We start from the raw sequence: 22,916 nt of genomic DNA, 5'->3' as shown, positions 1-22,916 counted from the left end.
GCCCTAATATCCATATCCGACCCGTTAATTGGGTTATGAAATGACAAATTTGACCTTACCATTTAATATTAAATTAAAAACTGAAAATTATTTTTTAAAATTACAAAAATACCCTTACAGTCTTCTTCTTCTTCACCCCCTTCTCTCTCTCTAAAACAAACCATCTACTGTCAATGAACTACTGACCACGCCCGAAACCCTCTCCAATTCTTCAATCTGGCGCCAAATCTTGTGAGACACTGATTCGATGAAGCTATTCGATTGCACATCATTTCACGTAGCGAATTAAGCAAATTTAAACACAATGACTCAAAATCACAATGAAAAGTGTAATTGGGTTTGGAAAAATTTCACTTTTTGAAGATCATCGCTGAGAGATAGAAGAGAATCCAATGTTCCAACTCGGAGATTTGGGATATTAAACTGCAAAATTAACGATTTCAAATCAGATCTCATGTATATATATACATGAGTGCCTATATTTATGTGTGTGTGTGTTGCGATCAGTACCCTGTAGAGAGGAGTGTCGAAGGAATGCTTGGAGATGGATTCTCATAAGCGACTCCATAGAAGAGAATCGGAATGAGAGTTTTGAACGGGAAGAGAGACCACCCAATATCGTGTCGCCATTGTTGGCTCGTCGCAGAGCTCCGAAGACAAGTATGTGAAACAATTATTCTCTCTCTAAAAATACCCAGTTTTAGATAGAGAATAAATCTTGAATGTTGACCGGAGTTGTTCATGGAGGTCGCCAATCATGGGTCCTCTGAATTTTTAGTTGAAACGAACACACAGAGCACTAGTTAAACCGCCGTCGGCACTAGAAAAGGGTTCACTTGCGATTTTTTTTGCAACAATCCCCAATTCACCATTGCAGAGACCACCACACACAGATAAGGGTTGGTTTGGTGAGTTTGAAACTGACTTTTGAGGGAACTGAGTTGACCCAGGTGGGCCTATTGTCACGAAGTGATTCCTAAGACGCTTGGAGGATGGAAGACACGCATGCTGGTTGGCAAAGAGCAGAGTTTGACTGGGAATGGTTCCAGGGAAGGGGCGTGCAGGAGCACAGGATGGTACCTCTTCAGAGTTCAGGCAGGTCGACTCGGTTCAGTTCGAGGTGCTTGTCGCTAGTCGTGGACTTGACTATGAAGAAGGGAGTTGGCCATCCCTGCACAAACTGGTCGGGAGCTGGAGCCGTTCCCCTGACGAGGCCATGGCAGGCCGAAACCAGTCAGCATGTATCCTTGGGAGGGCAGGTCGTGGTGGCTGACCAGGGCGCTTGCGCGAGCTGAAGCAACGCCTTGGTGCCGCACGGGCCGTGCCGCTGCGCCAAATCTCTAGGCCCATGACAAATGGTATCAGAGCAGGACTTGGGGAAAAGCACGGTGGGGTGCCCCCTTGTCGGTCCGGGAGGGGTCAGAGAATGAAGACGGTGCATTGAAGTTGCGTCGATGAGGAGGAATCAATGCAGTTGGGGGGGAGAGCCTCCATCTCCCCAGGAAGAGGCGTCCGTTGAAGTTGCGCATTGAAGGGCCGGAGGGCCGCGCGCACCAAAGTTCGTGCTTAGTCCTTGGGTGATGCAAACCATGGTGAAGGGCGAGCATCAAGTCGGCAGAAGGCCATTGCTTGCTCGGGATGTCGCGGAGGCGGCATGACGGAGAAGAGTCACGTCCTTGAGGAGTGGACGTCCCCTTGGTCCGAGGCCTATCATTGGGCGAGTGCAGTGCAGGGAGCTGCACAAGGAAGCGATGGTGGGAAGGCGAGCATACCGCATGGAGGCAGACTTTGGAAGGGAGTGGACGCAGTAGTGAAGCGCCGCACTGCGACGAGGACGTCGCAGGATTTGGGTGGGGGAGAATGTCACGAAGTGATTCCTAAGACGCTTGGAGGATGGAAGACACGCATGCTGGTTGGCAAACAGCAGAGTTTGACTGGGAATGGTTCCAGGGAAGGGGCGTGCAGGAGCACAGGATGGTACCTCTTCAGAGTTCAGGCAGGTCGACTCGGTTCAGTTCGAGGTGCTTGTCGCTAGTCGTGGACTTGACTATGAAGAAGGGAGTTGGCCATCCCTGCACAAACTGGTCGGGAGCTGGAGCCGTTCCCCTGACGAGGCCATGGCAGGCCGAAACCAGTCAGCATGTATCCTTGGGAGGGCAGGTCGTGGTGGCTGACCAGGGCGTTTGCGCGAGCTGAAGCAACGCCTTGGTGCCGCACGGGCCGTGCCGCTGCGCCAAATCTCTAGGCCCGTGACACTATGCTTACTATTTAAGGGTGTTTTTGTAATTTAATAAAAATATTTTTTATTTTTTAATTTAATATTAAATGGTAAGGTCAAATTTGTCATTTCACAACTCAATTAACGGGTCGGATACAGATATTGGAGAAACGTGGACACTTTTTAAAAGTATAGAGGTTTTTAGGAACATGTTAGGATTTTATGATCAAAAAATAAAAGTAGTGGGAATTTTATGAAATTTGTCCTCTATATATATATATATATATATATATATGAGAATCCTTTATTAGAAACTAATTAATTGGAAGAAAAAAAATTTCAAATTAAATTATTCAATTTGGAAAAATTCTTCAATGCTGTTCACATCCTATGTGATCTAGATCTACATGGCATTATTTGATTTTCTTTGCCTCTTTTAGTCAATGGCATTTATCACTTCGAACAAACACTTGATAGCGATCTCCAGTGATCCACAGAGTACTAGTTGACTTGTTTTTTAGCTTTTGGTCCAGTTCGCAGATTTTAACATTTTGAGCGAGACTTGATAGCTATTTGTCGTGGTCCATAGACATCTTAATCGTTGACTCACCGTCTACATATTATGCCACAAAAATTCTATAATAAGTGGCTTGAACCACATTGATTCAGAAATAAAAGATTTATTAGATGATTTCAAATTATCTATAATAGATCAAAAGTAAGTGTGGATTTTACCTTAGAGATTTTAAATTATATATACTTCATTTTTTAATTTATTTAAATTTAATTCTCCCTAATTCAACTCTTTTCCTTCTAAAATTTAATTCTCCCTATTTCAGAATTTCTCACTCTAAAATTTATTTTAATTAAATTCTTCCTATTTCATTTTTACTAAGTAGTCGAGATATTTTAGATGATATATGAGGAGTCATTTATTAGAAACTAACTAATTGAAAATCATTTTCCAAATTAAATTATTCAATTTGGAAAATTTTCTTTAATGTTGTTCGCATCTGATATGAAGTACGTCTACACAGCACTACTTGACTTTCTCTGCCTATTTTAGTCAATGACATTTATCACTTCAAACAAGTCCAAAAGAGAATGTAAACTTCAGATGCCGAATACTTGTATTGAGCGGATCTGAAGTTAGATAGTGGAGTATATGACTAAAGTTATTAGGGTCTTCAATCTACCTCTGTAGGATGTATCTGTAATATAGTGGGAAAAATCTGGAATGTATCTTTCCATTCATTAACCACGTCAATCAACATCAATCAACATCGTGAACAAACTGGTTCACCTCTCTGATTATGGACTATCCATCTTAAGTGGCGTAAGTGGAAGAAAGGTAAAAAGCCTATTCTGAAGGTTGAGCATTAGATCGCTGTGGGGAAAGCCTTGCGTCACTTGATAGCTATTTGACTTGCTAATATAATGAAAAAACAATAAAAATTATTCTTTTAAAAATTTAAATTTTAAATATGTACACTTATTTTAGAATAGAAAAGTAAGAATTATTAACCTTGTAAACTGTGTTGGATCTCTAATTTCTTGTGCATGCAATTTTTTTATTTAAAATCAAAATTATTATAAAATCATTTTAATTACTTCATATAAGTTTCTAAAAGAGATAATGTCACGACATGCACAGCTACACCCAACTTCTTTTTTTAAAAAAAAATTTAAGCAAATTGTAACACATTAATATAAATAACATTAATAACTCGATATTTGTAAATTGTTTGTATTTGAAATGTTTTTATGAGTAATGAACAAGAACGGATTTGTGAAGGGCTCAATGCCCACACTTAAATTTTTTATTATTGTATTTTACACCTTTAAATATATATTTTTTTGTATTTATATCCACAAAATTTTGAAATTACCCCCAATTGAAATTATGAAAAAATCCCTCTATATAAATTTACCCCCCCCCCCCCATATGAATTCCTAAATCCGTCCCTGATAATGAGACACACAAATTTTCTCACCAATTGTTTAAAGCACCTGTACAAAATTTCTCACCCCATTGTATTTGTATAATGTGTAATGGGGAAAACAGATTTCCTCATTCATAAAAGCCGGTTAATGTTTCTCGAATATATATACTTGTTAAATAACTAAGTCTGATCTTAAGTTGCTTTAGCAGAGGATATATATGTTATAGTTGGGCTAAATTGACTAATGGCTCATTTATTTATTTTATCATTAGCAAGAAATTCACACACATCACTCATATATGTACTTTGCTCCTTTAGAGATTCGAACCCTTACCATTCATTTTGGAAGATAGAGGAGATACCACTGGATCACAAGGCCCTTGATGCTAATGGCTCATTTGAACTAACAAATGAACTAAACAAAATTTTCAAGAATAAGCTTGAGGTTAAGTGTTGTTGGACGGGACATCACAAAGTCAGATGATTGTCAGCGATTAGTTTTTGATAGAACGATAGGATGTGAGCCTGAGTCAAAGTCCATTGTACTTTGTTTCAAATATAGTGGATTGTTTTCCTCTAGACTACATAGTCCACGAGGTTTTTCCCACAATAATTGGTCTATTCTATCAATTGGGGTTTTCTTACTAAAAATCCTGGTGTCATCTCTCAAACTCTATGTGTTTTACTTTACATTTATATTGCATGTGATTAATTGATTAATTGCTAAATTAAGTAAAGTTACTTAAAATAAAAAGACATATATTTGTTTTTATAATCTAAAACTTTTCACACAAGTAATCTTTTCTTGCACAACTCATAATTTATGTTAAAGAGAAATCAACAGATATACCGCATGACTTTGTAATGCTTCCGTTACACGAGTATTTAATACTAAGATGAACAACCTTGAACAGAGCTATGCAAATGGATAATATTTATCTATTTCCTAGTGAGTAAATATTTCTTGGTATTGATGTGCTTCAATCGTTAATGTTGTTGACACCCATTTTGATAAATTTTGTATTGATGACATGGCAATTAATTTGGGCTAAAAATGGGACATCCGGCAATAATGTGGTCCAATGACGTGGATATAGTTTGGACTGAAATGAGGTTGTATTATTTACGTGGAAGACAAATTGCATGCAAATGAGGGAGAAGTATTTGAATTAGTTGACAGATAGGGATTACAATTTTAGTATTTATCTTTTAATTTGTTTCAATTAGGTATTAGTAGTTATCCTTAAGTTAGTTTAATTTAAATATATTGTTAGTTTTCATAGAGTTGTAATGCGAGTAAAATAATTGCATATAGGAGTTTGTTTTACGTACTATTTTTTTATAAATAATTGTAGAGGCATGCTGAGACAGGGGCGGAGCCTTTCATGGGCTAACTTGGGCTCCAGCCCAGGTCCAAAAAAAAAAAAATGTACTACTACTACTATGTGCTATCAGCTATAGTCCAGCCCAAGTTTTCAATCCATAATAAATGGCCCAGCCCACTAGCCCAGCAAACCAAAGCTAATCCATGAAGAAGACCAAATTATTTAGCTTAATTTCAAGCAAAATAAAAACCCCTTTTAAGTTTTTATTTACCAAAAAAAAAAAAAAATCCCCTTTCATTTTTTATTCCTTTTCTTTTTTCTTCAACAATGTTTTTTTCACTTTTTTAATCTTAGTGGAGATTTTTAAAAAAATTAAAAATAAAAATAACTTCAACATTCTGTTTATAATAATATTTGGTAATTGGGGTTTTTTTTTTTGGATTATTATCTGAAAATTTTGAATATCAGTTTCTCTACTTTAGGTTAAATTTTGATTGTTTTGTGTTGAATCATGTTGTTGGATCTGTGTTTCTTCATACTTGGATTTCTCAGAAAAACAAATAAATATTTTCCCCAATAAATCTTCTTTGTTTGAATTTTTTTTTTTCCACTTGAATTTTTTCTTTAGCCCCCTCCACTTTCAAATCCTGGCTCCACCCTGGAGATAGAGGTCTAGTGTAATACCCCTAGTTTTCAAAAGGATAAAATGGGGATGTAATTTTGTTTAATTGATTTAATTATGTGACTTATGTGTTTTGTTTTATTTATTATTTGTTTGAAAGTGTTTATTTAAATTATTATTTTTTTTTTTAATTGTATTGGTTTTTCTTTTAATAAGTTATTTAACTGTAATTGTATGTTGGTTGTATTTTTAGGTGTGTAATTGTGATTTACTTTAATTAATTAAAATAATTGTGATTTACTTGGATTAATGACGTGCGTTTTAAAATGACTTAGTTGGTATGGATTTTTTTTTTTGTATGGTCGTAGGATTAGGGTTTTTCTTCTGTAGGGATTAATTAGCCAACATACGGTTAGGCTAGGATTAGGATTAGGGTTTGATAGGGCAGATATATATATATACGTTGTAAGTCTGCAAGGGTTTTAAAAACCCTTTTCCCCATAACTAGAGAAGAGAGGAACAGAGAGAGACTTGAGTGAGATGCTGTGAGGCTAAAGGAGGAAGAATAGGGGAAGAACAGAGGGGTTGTTTCTGGATGGAATTAAGAAACAACAGAGGACTGGAATGGTGGTCAGAGGTGGAATACAGTCTTGAAAATTCTGAAACTTAGAGACGGCGGTGAAGGTTTCAAACCGGAATCTTAAGGCAAGTTTCAGTCTATTTCCTCTCCTGTAAACTTGTGTTCTATGCATCTTATATAGACTCTAAGAACTTAATTAAACTTTTAAAAACAGACTTTATGCATGCTTGATGTTTTTTTGAAATCTGTTCTGCGTTTTAAAGTTTAAACTTATTCTTGCATAAATTGTGTGTGTAGTTTAAGTTTTGTTTGTCAATTGGTTCGGAGGAGTCTCTAGGGGTTTAAGAGCTTTAATGGAACCTTAATAATCTTAAAAAGGTCTGGAATAGAACACTGGACTTCGCCGGAAGCACAGACGGCAACCGGACGAAGCAGAGACGAAATAATGGAGCAGAGACGACTCTCAGGGGAAGAGAGCCGGCTCCCTAAGTGAGGGAGCCGGCTCCCTAAGTGAGGGAGCCGGCTCCCAAGAAGGTAGAGCCAGCTCTCTATGAGGGAGAGCCGGCTCTGGAAGATGAAGAGCCGGCTCCCATGGGGGGGAGCCGGCTCTTTTGAACAGAAACCCCTCCGGGGGTATTTATGGTAATTTTCGATACTTCAGGGGTAGAAAGGGTAATTCTGGAGTTCATGGGGGTTCTTAAATGGTGTACAGAGCATGTTTAAGACCTAGGATGTATTGTTTCAGGTCATGGGAATGGACAACATAAATTTTAAAATATGAATGTTCAATACTGTCAAGAAGGAAAGAGAACTGGAATCGTTGGTTGGCTAGCAAATTAAATAAACGGCTATAAAGGTAAGTGTTGGGATTTTATACCAATGATAGAAATGACATGTTTCAGTTCCAAGAAGGTTGTTTATGCTATGGTTAGGGTCGTTATGTAATTCTAACTGATAGGGTGCATGCTGACAGGAGTTGTAGGAGTTTTAGTTGCTAGCTTTGTTTTAGCGAAATAAATGAACTTGTATGGGAATACTTTTGGGGTTTCATAAGATGTACTCCGGGTAGATTTCTGAGTGTCGTTATATCAGACACATGATCTATAGTGAGGATTAAAGGGACATCATGGAATTTAAGCATTAATTGCCATGCTGTCAAGGATGATGTAGGTTGTGATTACTAGTTTTGTTTTAGCAAACGAACTGGACTAGTATGGAGGTATTTTTTGCAGTCTAGTATAATGTGCACAGTTATAACTCTATTTGTCATTATGTTGTGCTATGAATGTTAATTGATGAACTGTTAAAATTTATGTTCGATCAATTGTATGGAATTGGATAATTTAAATTGTTTATCATTACTTTAACAATTTAAAGGAAGGATTTATGATTATAATCATATACTGGATGCATGATAGGATCTTAATAATATCTGATTTCTATTATGCTGGTTTCTGGATATGTTTGATGTTCTAATGAATGTACATCATTTGTGGATCATTTGCATTATATGTACCGGTATGGGACGGTGACATATCAGGGATGGATTAAATCAAAAAACTAAGTCCTACCCCTTCATACATACGGAATGAATTAACTAAAATAGTTAACTCCTACATGGATGTATGTCCTGTCAACTAAAACAGTTGAACGACATAACGGATGGTTGCTTTACTTTTTAGTATTAGGAAGGAATTTATATATATACTTATGGTACCGGGGTACGAGCTTGAGTCTCCTGATCACTGTTAGGGTGCATATATCGCATGGAAGGATAACTGGACCTAAAGACGTTCCCTGGTAGGTCTGGGTGTGCATGACGACACGACAACGTTTTTACGTGTTACCTTCTACTCAGGTGTGATGACTGTAGGTTAGTGAATATCCTATAGTGTGTATAGATATATATGGACTATCTTTAGATATTGCCGAGCTATCTAGGATGTATCTGTGTATCGGGTTTATGTACGGATTGTAATAGATTGGAACTTGCATGTGGGCCTGACCCACTCCTATTTTTCAGGTATTCGCCAGTACCAGGCTTAGAGCTTGATCGTGTGGATGCAGATACAGACACTCACTCTTCCAACTACATAGGATGTTCTTCCTTTTTAATTTTGGATATTTTATTTCTGTAAATTTATTCAAGGATTTGGGATTAGGGGTCCACAAGGTGGATTCCCGAGTTGTATGGTTTTAAATTATATTTAATTTATTATTTCAAGTTTGAGGATTCTTATTTTAGATTTCTTTCAGTGTATTATTAATTGATTCTTAATTCAGTTTTTATTTTCTGCTTGTTTACATATTAATTGTTTGGTATCCCTCGGATCTATACTCGGACTTGATCACCCGTGACTCTAGAATCGAGGGGTATCACATCTAGCACCCTCAGAATCATTTTATTATTATTTTGTTTTCTCAAGCTCTTTCCCAAAATAGCATCCTTGTTATTTCTCTCTCTCCCTATCTCTATCAATATCTCTTAATATCTCGTTCTATCTTTCTCTTTCTCTCTCTCAATCTTTCTCTGTATATTTTTTCTATATCAATTTCTCCCTTTTTCTATTTTTCAAAACGTTATTATATATTATTTACTGATAAAGTCATTTTAATTAAGGCAATTCTTGAACTCAAAGAGGAGTTTTACTGTTTTCTTTATTCTCGCATCGTCTGAAAGTTAACCTTCCCAAAGAGACTAGCGTTGAAAACTCACACTCGAACCATATAATTGGTTCTGGTACGCCCGCAACATATCAATTCCAATCCACTTCGGATATGGCCCAGCGGTTTACTCGCTGGACTTTGGAGCTTAGTAAACCCAATGTATGGGGTTCGAGTCCCGCTGGGTGTTCTTTGTGGCTAGCCTTCGCTGCCCCTACAGTGACTTACCCGACCCGGGTGAGGAGGTGCTCTTCCGGGTCTTCGGGGAGTAATCGAGTTGTTGAGGGGCCCTAAGGGTTTGTACCATCCTGAACACCTCGGGTTAACTAAAAAAAAAAAAAAAAAACATATCAATTCCGAATTGGATTTTAGGAGCCGATTTTAGTGTCAACAAATGCATATAGTTTTTAATTACAAAATGAGTAATTATAGATATCTCTTCGAATCTGATTTGACTAAGCTAAAGAAAGAGTCATCTCTTATATGGTATAACTCAAAGGGGAAAAAAGGAAAGGAAAAAAAGAAAACACGGTGCTTTCTCTTTTCTCTCATTAACTGGAAATTAAAAACTCTCCCTATTTTCCATTACCAAAATCCTAAATCGCAATACATAACAGAATATAGATAATATTATATGTTTTGTTAAAATCAATGGTTAATGAAGTTGTGACGGTTAAAATGATTTGAAATATTCAAACTGTATAGTTTTAGAAATTTTTACTTTGTAAATTTAGATTTATGGAATACGGAAGAAGTAATTTTCGGTTTGTGATTATTTTCTTTTGCTCTCTCCCTCCAATTTTGAAGAGTTTTTAGTTTCTTAGTTATTTGGAGACAGAGGAAGCATGTTTTACTCTTCTTCTTTTTTTTTTTTTTTTTTTTTAACATGTCTTTTTTACCTCGTGACTTAACCAATTCAGATTGAGGAAGTTTTTGCATTTACTCTTTGAAAATATGTAACTAGTGGGGACATGCTACTAGAAAGAACTAAGAAAAAGAGAGGATAAGAAAACTTAATGGAAAAATATTTTTCCACAGATGTTCACATCAAATATAATAATAATAATAATTTGGGACCCACACGATATTACTTTTTTGTTTTTACCCTGGTAAGAAAACAAGCCAAACGCCATACGGCATCTACAACAAGATCATCAGACAAAGATAGAGGAACAAAAACACATAAAACACCATCCCAAAACTAACACCTCTTATAGTCTAGATCAATAGTTTTGACAAGCCAAAAAAAATGTGTTAGCTATAGAAGGAAAACCACCGCAACAACAACAACAACAACAACAACAACAACAACAACAACAAAAAAAAAAAAAAAAAAAAAAACCAGTGCCAGAGAAAGACCCCATGACGTCACCCATTACGTTAGTGATGAACCCACCGAAAAAAACCACCGGCGAGAGAACCAAATACACCAGCGTAGACATCAGAGACAGTGAACGTCGACAAAGGACGCAAATGCATCAGATCCACCCCCAGCGCAAAACACCAAAAAGCTCCATAAAGGAGCAGACAAACAAACCCAACTCCGGCGATCCAACAACCAGCTACCCTCGGAAACGGCACAAATCAGGAGATCAGGAACAAAAACTCACGATGAAACGTGAGAGACGCTGCTCACAGCGAAACCTCGACGACAGCGAGGAGACACAACAAAAACGGCGTGAATCTACCCACCGAACAGGCTATGTACAGCACACTGATATTATTAATCAGTGGGAGGGAGTGGGGAGGAAGCAGATGAAGGAAGGCGAGGAGCGGCGGCTAGGGTAGAGGGAGTCGAGAGAAAAGTTGGGTAGAAAGAGAAAGCTTGGAACTTTTTAGTTCGTATAGTTACACGGTATTACTTGATTTTTGCATTTTTGTACAAAAGGGAACTGAGACGAGTCAAGCACATAATTTCAGTGAACATTATGTCGTTGACTGACTTGACTCTATAAAGGTTAAAAAATGGCCCACATCTGAGCCCTGCGGACTTTAGCCCGGTTTGAGCCTATGGAGGGCAGCCCGGCCCAGACCTAAAAGATGGTGGATGCAACTGGGTATGTCTTCGCAAGTGGCCTGACCCATAAACTCGCCCACAGGCCCATTAGCCCGCTTTAATTTTTAAATTCTATTACATGTTTCTTGTTCCCAAAATGTCAGAAACACACACACACACACACACAAATAGGTCACTTAAATACGTCTGATAATATTATTTATATTCTTTAATTTTTAAAAACATGTTCTCAAAAGGTACAATTTTTAGAAACAAAAAAAAAAAGTGTAAGTTTCTCATGTTTTTTTTAAACATAGTAACATAATTTTTTTTTTTTTTTTTTTTTTAACTATTTAAATTCCAAGCTCAAGTTAAACAATGCAAAAATATATATATATATATATATTAGGTTGAATTACAAACTTAAGTTTTAAATTTCAAACTCGTCCAGCAATAACATAAAGGATAGTTTTTTTAATTGAAAAAAAAAAAAAAAAAACCGTTTAAAGCCGGTAGCCCAGCTGGTTCTAAGCATAAGGGCCAGGCTTGGGCTTCCTAAAATGTTTTTAGGCCCGGCCTGGCACTTTAAAAAGTTAAAAACCTTGGAATAGGGTCTGGGTTCCCAATTCCACCGACTGGATCAGCCCGGCCCGTTATGCACCCTGAACTCTTTGCTTTCAATAATGTTATATCCAAAAATTGGAAGTGACATGTCTTCTCATCTCCACATATCAGCACCGTACGATCTATTATTGTCCATGATTACTTGACACTAATGGAGTTTCCACATATCAGAAATGACCTAAATGATCTTCTTGTTCTAAACAGATATGAATTAATTTATTAGCCTTTCTAAAATCAACCAGATGCTAATAATAATGTGAAATGTGATCTGTTGTGAATAAATTCTGAGTAGCTTTTGTGTGGACATAATTCAAGCAACTCTAGCTTCTCAGTTTAATCAGACTCCGAGTCTCCCCAACTTTCCATCACAAAAATGAACATCTATTCAATTCTTGTCTTGAAAATCTCTCTAATTCTCATTTGCTTGCCCCAAATTTCCAATGCTAAGCAAAATCATCAGTGTCAACCATCTTCTTGTGGCAACATTCTTAACATAAGCTACCCTTTTCGATTAACAGGTGATCCACCACATTGTGGTGATCATAGGTACGAGCTTGATTGTGAAAACAATCTTTTTACAGTAGCATATTTACATTCAACCAAATACTACGTACAAGCCATCAACTATCACAACTTCACTATCCGTCTAGTCTAGTCGATCCCGGTGTACTACTACACAAACATAATTGTTCATCCTTGCCCCGTTACTCTTTACCCGAAAACAACTTCAGCTTCAAAGATCCTTACAGCGTTTATAATCATAAGTTGGATAAATCAGGGAACCTTCCCAGTCTTTCAAAGCCTATATTTTTTCTAAGTTGTACCAATCCAATATTGGATTCTCCTCTATATGTGGACTTCGCTTCTTGTGTGAATGGAGTTTTTGCTTCCAATACAAGGCATTTTTATGTTAAGGTCGGGGAGCTGAATGCATCAGATGTGAGGCACTTTTGCAGAATAGACCTAATGGTCATGACGTCGTTGCCCGTTTAGGAGGAGGATAAACTTTCCATTGGAGATGTCCATAATGCTCTGCTATTTGGATTTGAGCTTTTATGGTTTAAAGTTCAATGTGGAAAATCTTGGCAAAAAGAATATTGTTACCTTGATAATTCCAATCTCATTTGCGGAGGTTTCTGCATCAACTCCAGTTTTTCACCCTCCTGGTGTGGTAAGACATGAGAAGAAAACCAGCTCCACATTTTCTTTATCATTTTTCTAGCTACTTGGCTGTTTTCTGATATTAATGAGTTCTGTTTTTTTTTTTTTTTTTTTTTTTTTTTTTTTTTTTTTTTTTTACTAATTAGTTCTGTGTATTAATTTTCTCCTAAACTTTTAATTATTTTCTTAAACTCATTTCTAATATATATATATTTCCTGAACAATGTAGGTAACTTGATACTATGGGCCATCTTTTCCGGTAAGAATTCTTCCTTCAACTTATCATATTTATTTTACATTTGATATAGTAAGAGCAGTGGTACATCGAAGATGTTCTCACGATGAGTTTGCACCTTGACTCTGTCACATCAACTCACAATCGATTTAATTAACGAGGAAACAAGTTCCCATGAGAGCACTCTCATTGTAAACTTTTTTCCTAAAGTAAATACGCATACTTCAACCATGCCCCACGGGTGGGAGAAACCATAGTTCATTCACTACTAGATGTGTTCACCTTACATTTTCTGCCAAAGTACACAATAATTTATTTGGTTTTCTTGTTACCCAAATAATAGAATAAGGTGACATTGATCCAATTCATTTCTCAATACTCCCCAAATAGCCCAAAAGATGCACAAGAAATGGTTTTTATATTTTGCACATTTTTTTTTCAGTTTATATTCCTCACCTCTCTGTATTTGCCTGCCTTTGTCATTTTTGGTTTTCTCTTTTTCCCTTTTTTACATGATTTTGCCGGAATGGACTCTATGTCATCGGTAAGAGCACGTGCCCTTTTACTACTGAACTATATATATATATATTCAACTAACATGACAAATATATTTAAGAAGGGGATAATGTGACAAGATCTTTCCAACGCTGTCTAATAAACCCGTGATTCAAAGCTTCTTTGAACATGCATCAGAAGCTCTTTCTCATGATCTTTTTGGTAATTTATCTATACAGGATTATACATTGCACTAAGAATTATATGTGGGGTTCCTTGCACATTGGCATTTTTAACATATAAATTTCGAAGAAGACATTTATCAATGTTCGACGACATAGAAGGTTACTTACGAAGTCAAAATAACCTCATGCCTAGTAGGTACTCTTACCCGCAATTTAAAAAGATGACCAAAGGCTTCAAGGACAAATTGGGTGAAGGAGGTTATGGTTGTGTATACAAAGGAAAGCTCAGAAGTGGCCATCTTGTAGCTATCAAGATATTGGGGAAGTCTAAAGCTAATGGGCAAGAATTCATCAATGAAGTGGCTACCATTGGAAGGATTCACCATGTCAATGTTGTGCAACTAATTGGGTATTGTGCCGAGAGATCTAAGCGTGCTCTTGTGTATGATTTATGCCTAATGGCTCACTAGAGAAGTACATTTTTCCTAGAGAAGAAGGAACACTGTTCTGAAGCAGTGAGAAAATGTATGATGTTTCTCTTGGAGTGGCACGTGGGATTGAATATCTACATTGGGGTTGTGACATGCAAATCCTACATTTCGATATCAAGCCTCACAACATTCTTCTTGATGAAAATTTTGCTCCAAAAGTTTCTGACTTTGGACTTGCCAAATTGTATCCGACAGATGATAGCATTGTGTCTCTCACTGCAGCAAGGGGAACAATAGGTTACATGGCTCCAGAATTGTTCTATAAAAGCATTGGAGGTGTTTCATACAAAGCTGATATTTATAGTTTTGGAATGTTGTTACTGGAAATGGCAGGAAGAAGGAAGAATTTGAACGCATTTGCTGAAAATTCAAGCCAAATTTACTTCCCTTCATGGGTTTATGATCAAATCAATGAAGGAAAGGACATAGAAATGGGAGATGCCAATGAAGAGGAAAGGATGGTGGTAAAAAAGATGATAATAGTTGCATTATGGTGTATACAAATGAAGCCTATCGATCGTCCTTCAATGACCAAAGTTGTAGAGATGCTCGAGGGAAATGTTGAACTCCTGCAAATGCCTCCTAAGCCTTTTCTGTGTCCAGAGGAAATTCCTACTGAAGATGGTGGAAACAACATAGATCATACAGGGCTACAATTTCAATTGGATGATCCTGTAGATTCCATCACTTCCGATAGGAGTGTTTAATTTTCTTGCATTCCATCAATATGTAAGTGAAAATTAAGCAATCTATTGTACAACTGTGATTGTTTGTAATGGATAATGAACATGAATTGCCCTTTCTTTAGAATGCAGAAACCAGTAGAAGACTAATCAAGGGACATTTGTTTTTATGATTATTGAAACCCAACAGAGGAGGTATGGGGTTCTACATCACTAGATTCCATTCACCAAAAGCCTGATGCCAACAAAATGGCTTTGGCAAGGTAATATATATAGTTGGCAAGAGTGGATTAGTCTGAGTGCCCATATTAACTTCTTCTTTGAAAGTTGAAACCAAGCATTCCAGACTGATTTTCAGTTCTTCACTCATCCATGTTTTATGTTTACAACTTCTTCAGCTAATATATGCTTTTTAATTCTTCTAATTCAATAGACAAACCTGTTGGTTTATTGTACACACAAAAACAAGAATTCTAAGTACTTTTTTTCCTTTTAAAAAAAAAAAATTCCTATAAAGGGACGTTATCAAATGCAGAGACTTCTAGAAACAAGAAAATAATTAACAATGTCAGTATAGAAATTGCAACCTTACCTTCTTTATTTTCCTTTAATATGTAAAACTAGATAAGAAGAAGCAAGAAACCATTGCAGTGACAAATTATTCAACACAGCACAAGTACTAATAGCATAAGAAACATATAAAATTTACCCCGTCACTATGATTCAGAAATAACTTCTAACTCTGTATCAAAAGCTCTTGAAGGCATGGTTGAGCTATTCATTTGAGCTGTTGAAGCAAAAGGACTCGGGGGCACGGCCAGAGTATCTCCTTCCCCTTCCAGCATTTGAACTACAGTGTTCATGGCAGGGCGATCCACCGGGTACCACTGAATGCACCACAGCCCAACAACAGTTAGTTTCTTTGCTATCTTGGCATGTTCCACTTCTTCAATGTGCACCCCTAGCTCTTCTCCTTTACGCAAGCGATTATAAATCCATTGTGGGAAGTATGTTTGGCTGGTGTCTTCTACTGTAACATCGCCCTTCTTTCTCACACCCACCATATCAAGTAGCAGCATCCCGAAGCTATAAACATCCGATTTATAGGACACAGTTCCAAAATTCCTAGAAAAAACTTCAGGGGCAATATAGCCGATGGTCCCTCTGGCTGCAGTCATAGAAACTGCACTTTTTTCCTTGGAACACAACTTTGCTAGGCCAAAATCGGAGACCTTTGGATTAAAGTTGTGGTCTAGCAAGATATTATGAGGCTTAATATCAAAATGAAGTATTCGTTGATCGCACCCTTGGTGAAGATATTCAATTCCCTTGGCTATGCGTAGAGCAATATCTTGCAGCTTCTCCCAACCAAGTGAATGTTTTTTGTGATCTTCAGTAAACAAGAACTTCTGTAATGAATCATTTGGTAAGAACTCATAAACAAGAGCTCGTTTGAATCCATCAGCACAGAACCCCACTAGGCGAACAACATTGACGTGGTGGATTCTACCTATTGTTCCCACTTCATTAATGAAATCTTCCCCTTTCCCTGTGGAATTGTCGAGGAGCTTAACAGCAACAAGAATTTCATTGGAAAGTTTTCCTTTGAATACAGTTCCGTAACCTCCTTGTCCCAGTTTCTCCTCAAATTGATTTGTGATCTTCTTACAGCATAAGAGTATCTTGTAGGCTTGAGAGCTCTATAGTCCTCCAAAAACTTTTCAATCTTTACTTGGTTCTCTTTCTCCATTTTATTTACGGTATGGAAACGATAGAGTAGAATTGCAACTACCACCAGAAAAAAGAGACCTAAGAATGAACCTGCAAGTGAAAAAAACGCAGTTAAAACCTTTCTCAATAGTCCACATTCCCAGGTACTGGGTAGTAGCAAATTAATGGTAGGTAGACAACTTCACCTGCAATTAATACCCTTAATTTTGCTGATGCATTATCTGTAAAAGACAATAAAATAAATTAATTCATGAAATAAATAATATCATGATAAATATTTTTTTGTCAATTTCTAATAGATATATAACAGTTCAATTATGTACTTTTCATGTCTACAAGCACCCCTGTGCAGATAATTGCATTAGTTAGTTTGTAAATTGTAATATGCAATAAATTGTCTCCCCCTACATTATATATCAAAATGCAATAAAAGATTTGGATAAGCAGATTTGGTGTTCGGAATCTGTTTTGGGTTGGATGATGAGAGATGCGGATGACCAGAGACTGGAGTTATTACAGTTGCACAAAACAATGATCTCTATCAGAAATTAGGAGTTAGCTATCGTTATTTTTTTGATGGAAAACAATAGGTGATGGAATTTAAACCATGATGTGTCCTCCCTGTAATGGCCTAACTAACCACAAGACTAACACAACACTTGACTAATATTTGAGAAATAGAAGTTGTACCTCTCGGTACACTTATCAGTTTCAAATGAAATGCCCATCATAGCCCAATTATTTAAAAATTAGTGTTAATCATCATGTTTAAAGATATCTCTAATATTTAAAATTTTTATAAAGAGTTAGATTATTTAACATGTTATAAGTATAACCATAGCAGATAGCAAGTAAGAATCTTAGTTTTTACGAGTTCTGATTGTAAACATACCTTTGGGTTTGTCCCGACATTCGATTTCAGGCTCCGGCACAGTGTAATTTTTGAAGCTACAAATCTTGGATTGTGCTTCACAGCTCCCACAATTTGGTGTTGACCAACTGAGTTGAAGGTTAAGTTTGTGGTTAAAAATTTGATAAGGAACTGAGGAAATATTAGCAATCTTGGTGCAAGATGTGATGGAATATGAATCCAATCCTACGTAGACAGAGACGGCATAAACATTGAAGCCGGGGACACCAAGACAAGGGACCAAGTAAGGTAGATTCCTATCTGGTGCTGAGCAATTGAACAACACAAAGTCGTTCATGTCCTGATTGAATTGGAAAGGAGAGACGGAGAGGTTGAGTTTGGGAAGCTGCCTTGAGAGGCAGTTTTCTGTATCATCATATACATGTATGAGTTGAGACTTGTAATCAATTTTCTTGACCAATAACTTCACTGAAAAGGGAAGTTCAAGCACTGTTTGATTTTTGTGGTTGCAAGATAGCTCAAATCCGGGATAGCCACAGTGCTGCTTGTCTGGCTGTTGGTGTTTGAGCGTGAATGGGAACCTAATGGTTGGGCCATGCTTACTGCACCTTGATACCTTGCACTGCTTCTGGTCTTGGCCTTCTCCAAGCTTTGCCAACACTAACAGTAGCATTGAAAACAAAGGGAAGAGGAAGACATTGATGGCCGCCATTTCAATCTCACTACTCTACCACTTCACCCTCTATTTCTCTTAAAGTTGGATTATGTTTTGTTTCTCCATACTCCCAAATCGTGACACCTTTTTTTTTGACAGTATTATTTGCATAAAGTCACTAATCTCATTATAACTGAGTCCTATTAGCGCTGAAAAATCAAAATCAACTGGAACGATTTTTGGACCTGTTCTTTATCACAGTGGAGTCAAAGTCATCCATGGTTTATTATTCAAAGTCTTGAGTTGACGGACGCGTTTAAGGGCGGACTTTGACTTGAGTTTCAAAGATGTCCCACCAGTTAACATCATCTATATCCATTCTTTTTTTTTTTTCTTGGCAAAAACACACATCATCTATATCCATTCACTCATATTTATCTTTATGCGCCTTTTTTTCTCTTAAAAGAAGTTATATATATTTTTAGCACTTTACTTTAAATCCCCTAGTAAAGTCTCGAGTCTCATTCAACTAAAACAGGGGATGGCTATCACCCAATTTTTAAGTCAAGGAAAGCCAGCCAGAGGCCAAGTGGGCAGCAGTCAACCAATTAGGCCAAGTGGGATTATGCTAAAATTTGAGAATCAAGTAATTATATAACTTTAGGAGCTTTGTTGTGAAAGTCGCTCAAAATTTTCTAAAAACTCTCTCTATCTCTCTCCGTGTGTCTCCCCATGTCTGTAAAATTTCTTCTTCCAGCTTGTCTCACAGGACTTCTTCTTCTACTACTCATCCACCTACCTCAAATTGCCAATGCCAATGAAAACCACAAGTGTGAACCTTCTTCTTGTGGCAATAACCTTAACATAAGCAACCCTTTCCGATTAAAAGGTGATCCACAACACTGTGGTGATCAACGGTACGAGCTCCATTGTGAAAACAATCTTACAGTAGCATATTTCCATTCAAATAAATACTATGTTCAAGATATCAACTATCACAACTTCACTATCCGTCTAGTCGATCCCAACGTACTACTACACAAGGATAATTGCTCCTCCTTTCCTCGTCACTCTTTAACCTATGCCAATTTCAGCAGCTCCGAAGATGATCCCTATACCATTTCTAGATATGGACATAGATATAAATCGCAAAACCAAGAGGACACTATACCCATAAATTTTTTAACTTGTCCAAATCCAGTGGATTCTCCTCTCTACGTGGACTTATCTCCTTGTGTGAATACTGGAGGACTACTCTTTGCTTCTTCCAACTCCTCCACAAGACAATATTCTTATGTTAATATTGGGTACCTAGATGCATCAACTGTGAGGGAGTTGTGCACTATAGACCTAATTTTTTTGACATCGTTGCCGGGGATTAATGCAGATGAGGGTAACCTTTCATTTGCACAAGTCCAGAGTGCCCTGCTTTACGGATTTGAGCTTTGGTGGTTTATGGATCAATGTGGTAACTGCACTCGAAGAGATTGCGTCGTTGATGAACAGGACCGGTTAACTTGCAACGTCGTCCATCACTGCCCCAGAATTTTCAAATCACTGACCTGTGGTAAGACATGGATTCTACTTTACCATATTCTTGATTTGCTTGCTTAGTTGAGTTTCGATAAAAGATTGGTTTTTTCCTAGTTGGTACTCACACACCCCCCTAGAATATTTGTTGGCTTGAATTTCAAATAACAGTGCTCTGATTAGATTTAAATTCATTTATTTCAAACTCTTCAATCTACATCGAGACTAGGCTCTATATATTGGAAGGATATAGTAAAAATTTGGAGTAGCAAATTGGGGTGAATTACTTTTTCAGAGAAGTTGATTGCTTCTTCATGCTGTTACTGCTTGTATTTTGCTGCATTTTATTTAATAAATCAGAAGTGTTATTGTTGCTTGCTAATTACATGCCATACGTGTCATTATTATTCATGTCACTTATATTTATTATCTCAGTGAATATGTGTAATATTGAAATGGTGGCTCTTGATTATTATTCATTGTCAAGCCATTTTGAGTTTATCACATCCTCAATCAGTAATATAAATCACTTCTTAAATTTACAAATGTTGTAGTTGCTCTAGCCTCTAGATCTTGAAAAATGAAAACTAATCCTCTAAATTTTCAGTTAATCTCTGAGATTCTATACTCTGAGTCTGATGTTATGTATATTCTTTTTCTGGAAAATATAGGCATCAAGAAGCAGCTGGTTATCATTGCTCAGCTTGGTGAGAATACTTTACTCAACTTAATCATATATGTTTGATTCCATGTGAAAAATGAAAAGTCATCCTCTAAATTTACAAATGTTATGTATTGTTGGAGGTAGCATGAATTGTCCATGAAACAGTTCGAATTCCGAAGCAGTAATAAAAGCTTAGAAGGATATGCAGATTCAAATCACGGGAGGAGTTCTCACTAAACTTGCATCCTCAACCTCTTGCTCCAGTGGTTTTGAGTGCACTTAGTTTAGTGAGCACCCTCAATACATTTGACACAATATTTTTTCAATTTATGATCATAGCTTCTATGTGTTTTTTTTTTTTTAAACTTTTGTCATTGTTTCTTGCAGGGTTTCTCCTGTTGGCGGCACTTTTGATTGGTAAGTATCTGTGTCTTTCAACGCTTGATCATGAAACATATTTAACTGCGGATAAAATGAAATGATGTCCCAAATGGCCATAAAAAATTAATGCATTTGATATAAGACTATTTTTCCAATAAGCAAAATGAGATACTACTTCAGTTAATTATCATACTTATTCATAATTTTCCTACACAGGATTAAACATTGCAATGAGAATTGTATGTGGAATACCATTCGCATTGACAGCCTTAATTTATAAACTGAGAACCTCATGCCTATTAGGTACTCTTACACCCAAATTAAGAAGATGACCAAAGGCTTCAAGGACAAATTGGGTGAAGGAGGTTACGGTTCTGTATACAAAGGAAAGCTTAGAAGTGGCCGTCTTGTAGCTGTCAAGATATTGGGGAAGCCTAAAGCTAATGGGCAGGAATTCATCAATGAAGTGGCTACCATTGGAAGGATTCACCATGTCAATGTGGTGCAACTAATTGGGTATTGTGCCGAGAGATCTAAGCGTGCTCTTGTGTATGATTTTATGCCTAATGGCTCACTTGAGAAGTACATTTTTCATAGAGAAGAAGGAACAGTGTCGTTGAGTTGTGAGAAAATGTATGATATTTCTCTTGGAGTGGCACACGGGATTGAATATCTACATCGGGGTTGTGACATGCAAATCCTACATTTTGATATCAAGCCTCACAACATTCTTCTTGATGAAAAATTCTCTCCAAAAGTTTCCGACTTTGGACTCGCCAAATTGTATCCTACAGACGATAGCATTGTGTCTCTCACTGCAGCAAGGGGAACAATAGGTTACATGGCTCCAGAATTATTCTATAAAAACATTGGAGGTGTTTCATACAAAGCTGATGTTTATAGTTTCGGAATGTTGTTGCTGGAAATGGCCGGAAGAAGGAAGAATTTGAATGCATTAGCTGATCATTCAAGCCAAGTTTTCTTCCCTTCATGGGTTTATAACCATATCAATGAAGGAAAAGACATAGAAATGGAAGACGCCAACGAGGAGGAAAGGACGGTGGTAAAAAAGATGATAATAGTTGCATTATGGTGCATACAAATGAAGCCTGGTGATCGTCCTTCGATGGGCAAAGTTGTAGAGATGCTCGAGGGAAATGTTGAACTCCTGCAAATGCCGCCTAAGCCTTTTCTCCGTTCAGAGAAAATTCTTGCTGAGGATCATACAGAGCCATCATTTCAATGGGATGATTCTATAGATTTAATCACTTTGGATGAAAGTGCTTAAGTTTCTTGCATTTCATCAAGATGTAAGTGCAACTTAAGCAATCTATTATACAACCGTGATTTTTTATAAATGATGATGAATCTGATAGAAGACTAATCAAGGGAGTTACTCACTTCATATGATGCAAAATGGAGATTAGTTTCTATGATATTGTGGTTTTTCATCACTAGATTCCATTTCTCCTTGAAACCAATCATTCCAGACTGATTTTCATTTCTTCAATCATCCATGTTTTATGTTTACAACTTCTTCTAATTCAATGGACAAAAGTATTAGTTTATTCTTTATACACTCTACATTCCATAAAAGAAATTATATATCAATATATTCTAATTCAATTGATGAAACTATTAAGTTTATATCCATCTTTCATAGAAGAAAAAAAGGGACATTATCACAGCTTAGAAATTGCAACCTCACCTTCTTTATTTTCCTTTAATATCAATCTTTGACTAGTTATTTTACATAGCCGCCTGATGGATTTGTCCTTAATTTCGACTTAGACTTTTACCAAATACAGAATAAAAAAATTAAACAAAATATTTTACCTAAAAAAAAAAATTCGTCCATACAA

The 22,916-nt window shown here is 36.8% G+C and overlaps 3 pseudogenes; 2 read left to right on the top strand and 1 right to left on the bottom strand.

The window, feature by feature from the left end:
* The first annotated feature begins 12,345 nt into the window (after positions 1 to 12,345).
* LOC132314544 (rust resistance kinase Lr10-like) lies at positions 12,346 to 15,246 on the top strand (annotated as a pseudogene).
* A 554-nt stretch (positions 15,247 to 15,800) lies between these two features.
* Positions 15,801 to 18,677, bottom strand: LOC132312739 (rust resistance kinase Lr10-like; annotated as a pseudogene).
* A 496-nt stretch (positions 18,678 to 19,173) lies between these two features.
* On the top strand, positions 19,174 to 22,631 carry LOC132312736 (rust resistance kinase Lr10-like; annotated as a pseudogene).
* The last annotated feature ends 285 nt before the right edge of the window (positions 22,632 to 22,916 follow it).

The sequence above is a fragment of the Cornus florida genome, unplaced genomic scaffold (assembly GCF_030987335.1).
Source record: "Cornus florida cultivar Cherokee Brave unplaced genomic scaffold, ASM3098733v1 CherokeeBrave_3.0.0_Hap2_Chr06, whole genome shotgun sequence".
Classification (NCBI taxonomy): domain Eukaryota; kingdom Viridiplantae; phylum Streptophyta; class Magnoliopsida; order Cornales; family Cornaceae; genus Cornus; species Cornus florida.
Note: the sequence above shows the minus strand (reverse complement) of the source record. Positions and strands in the feature narration are given on the sequence as shown.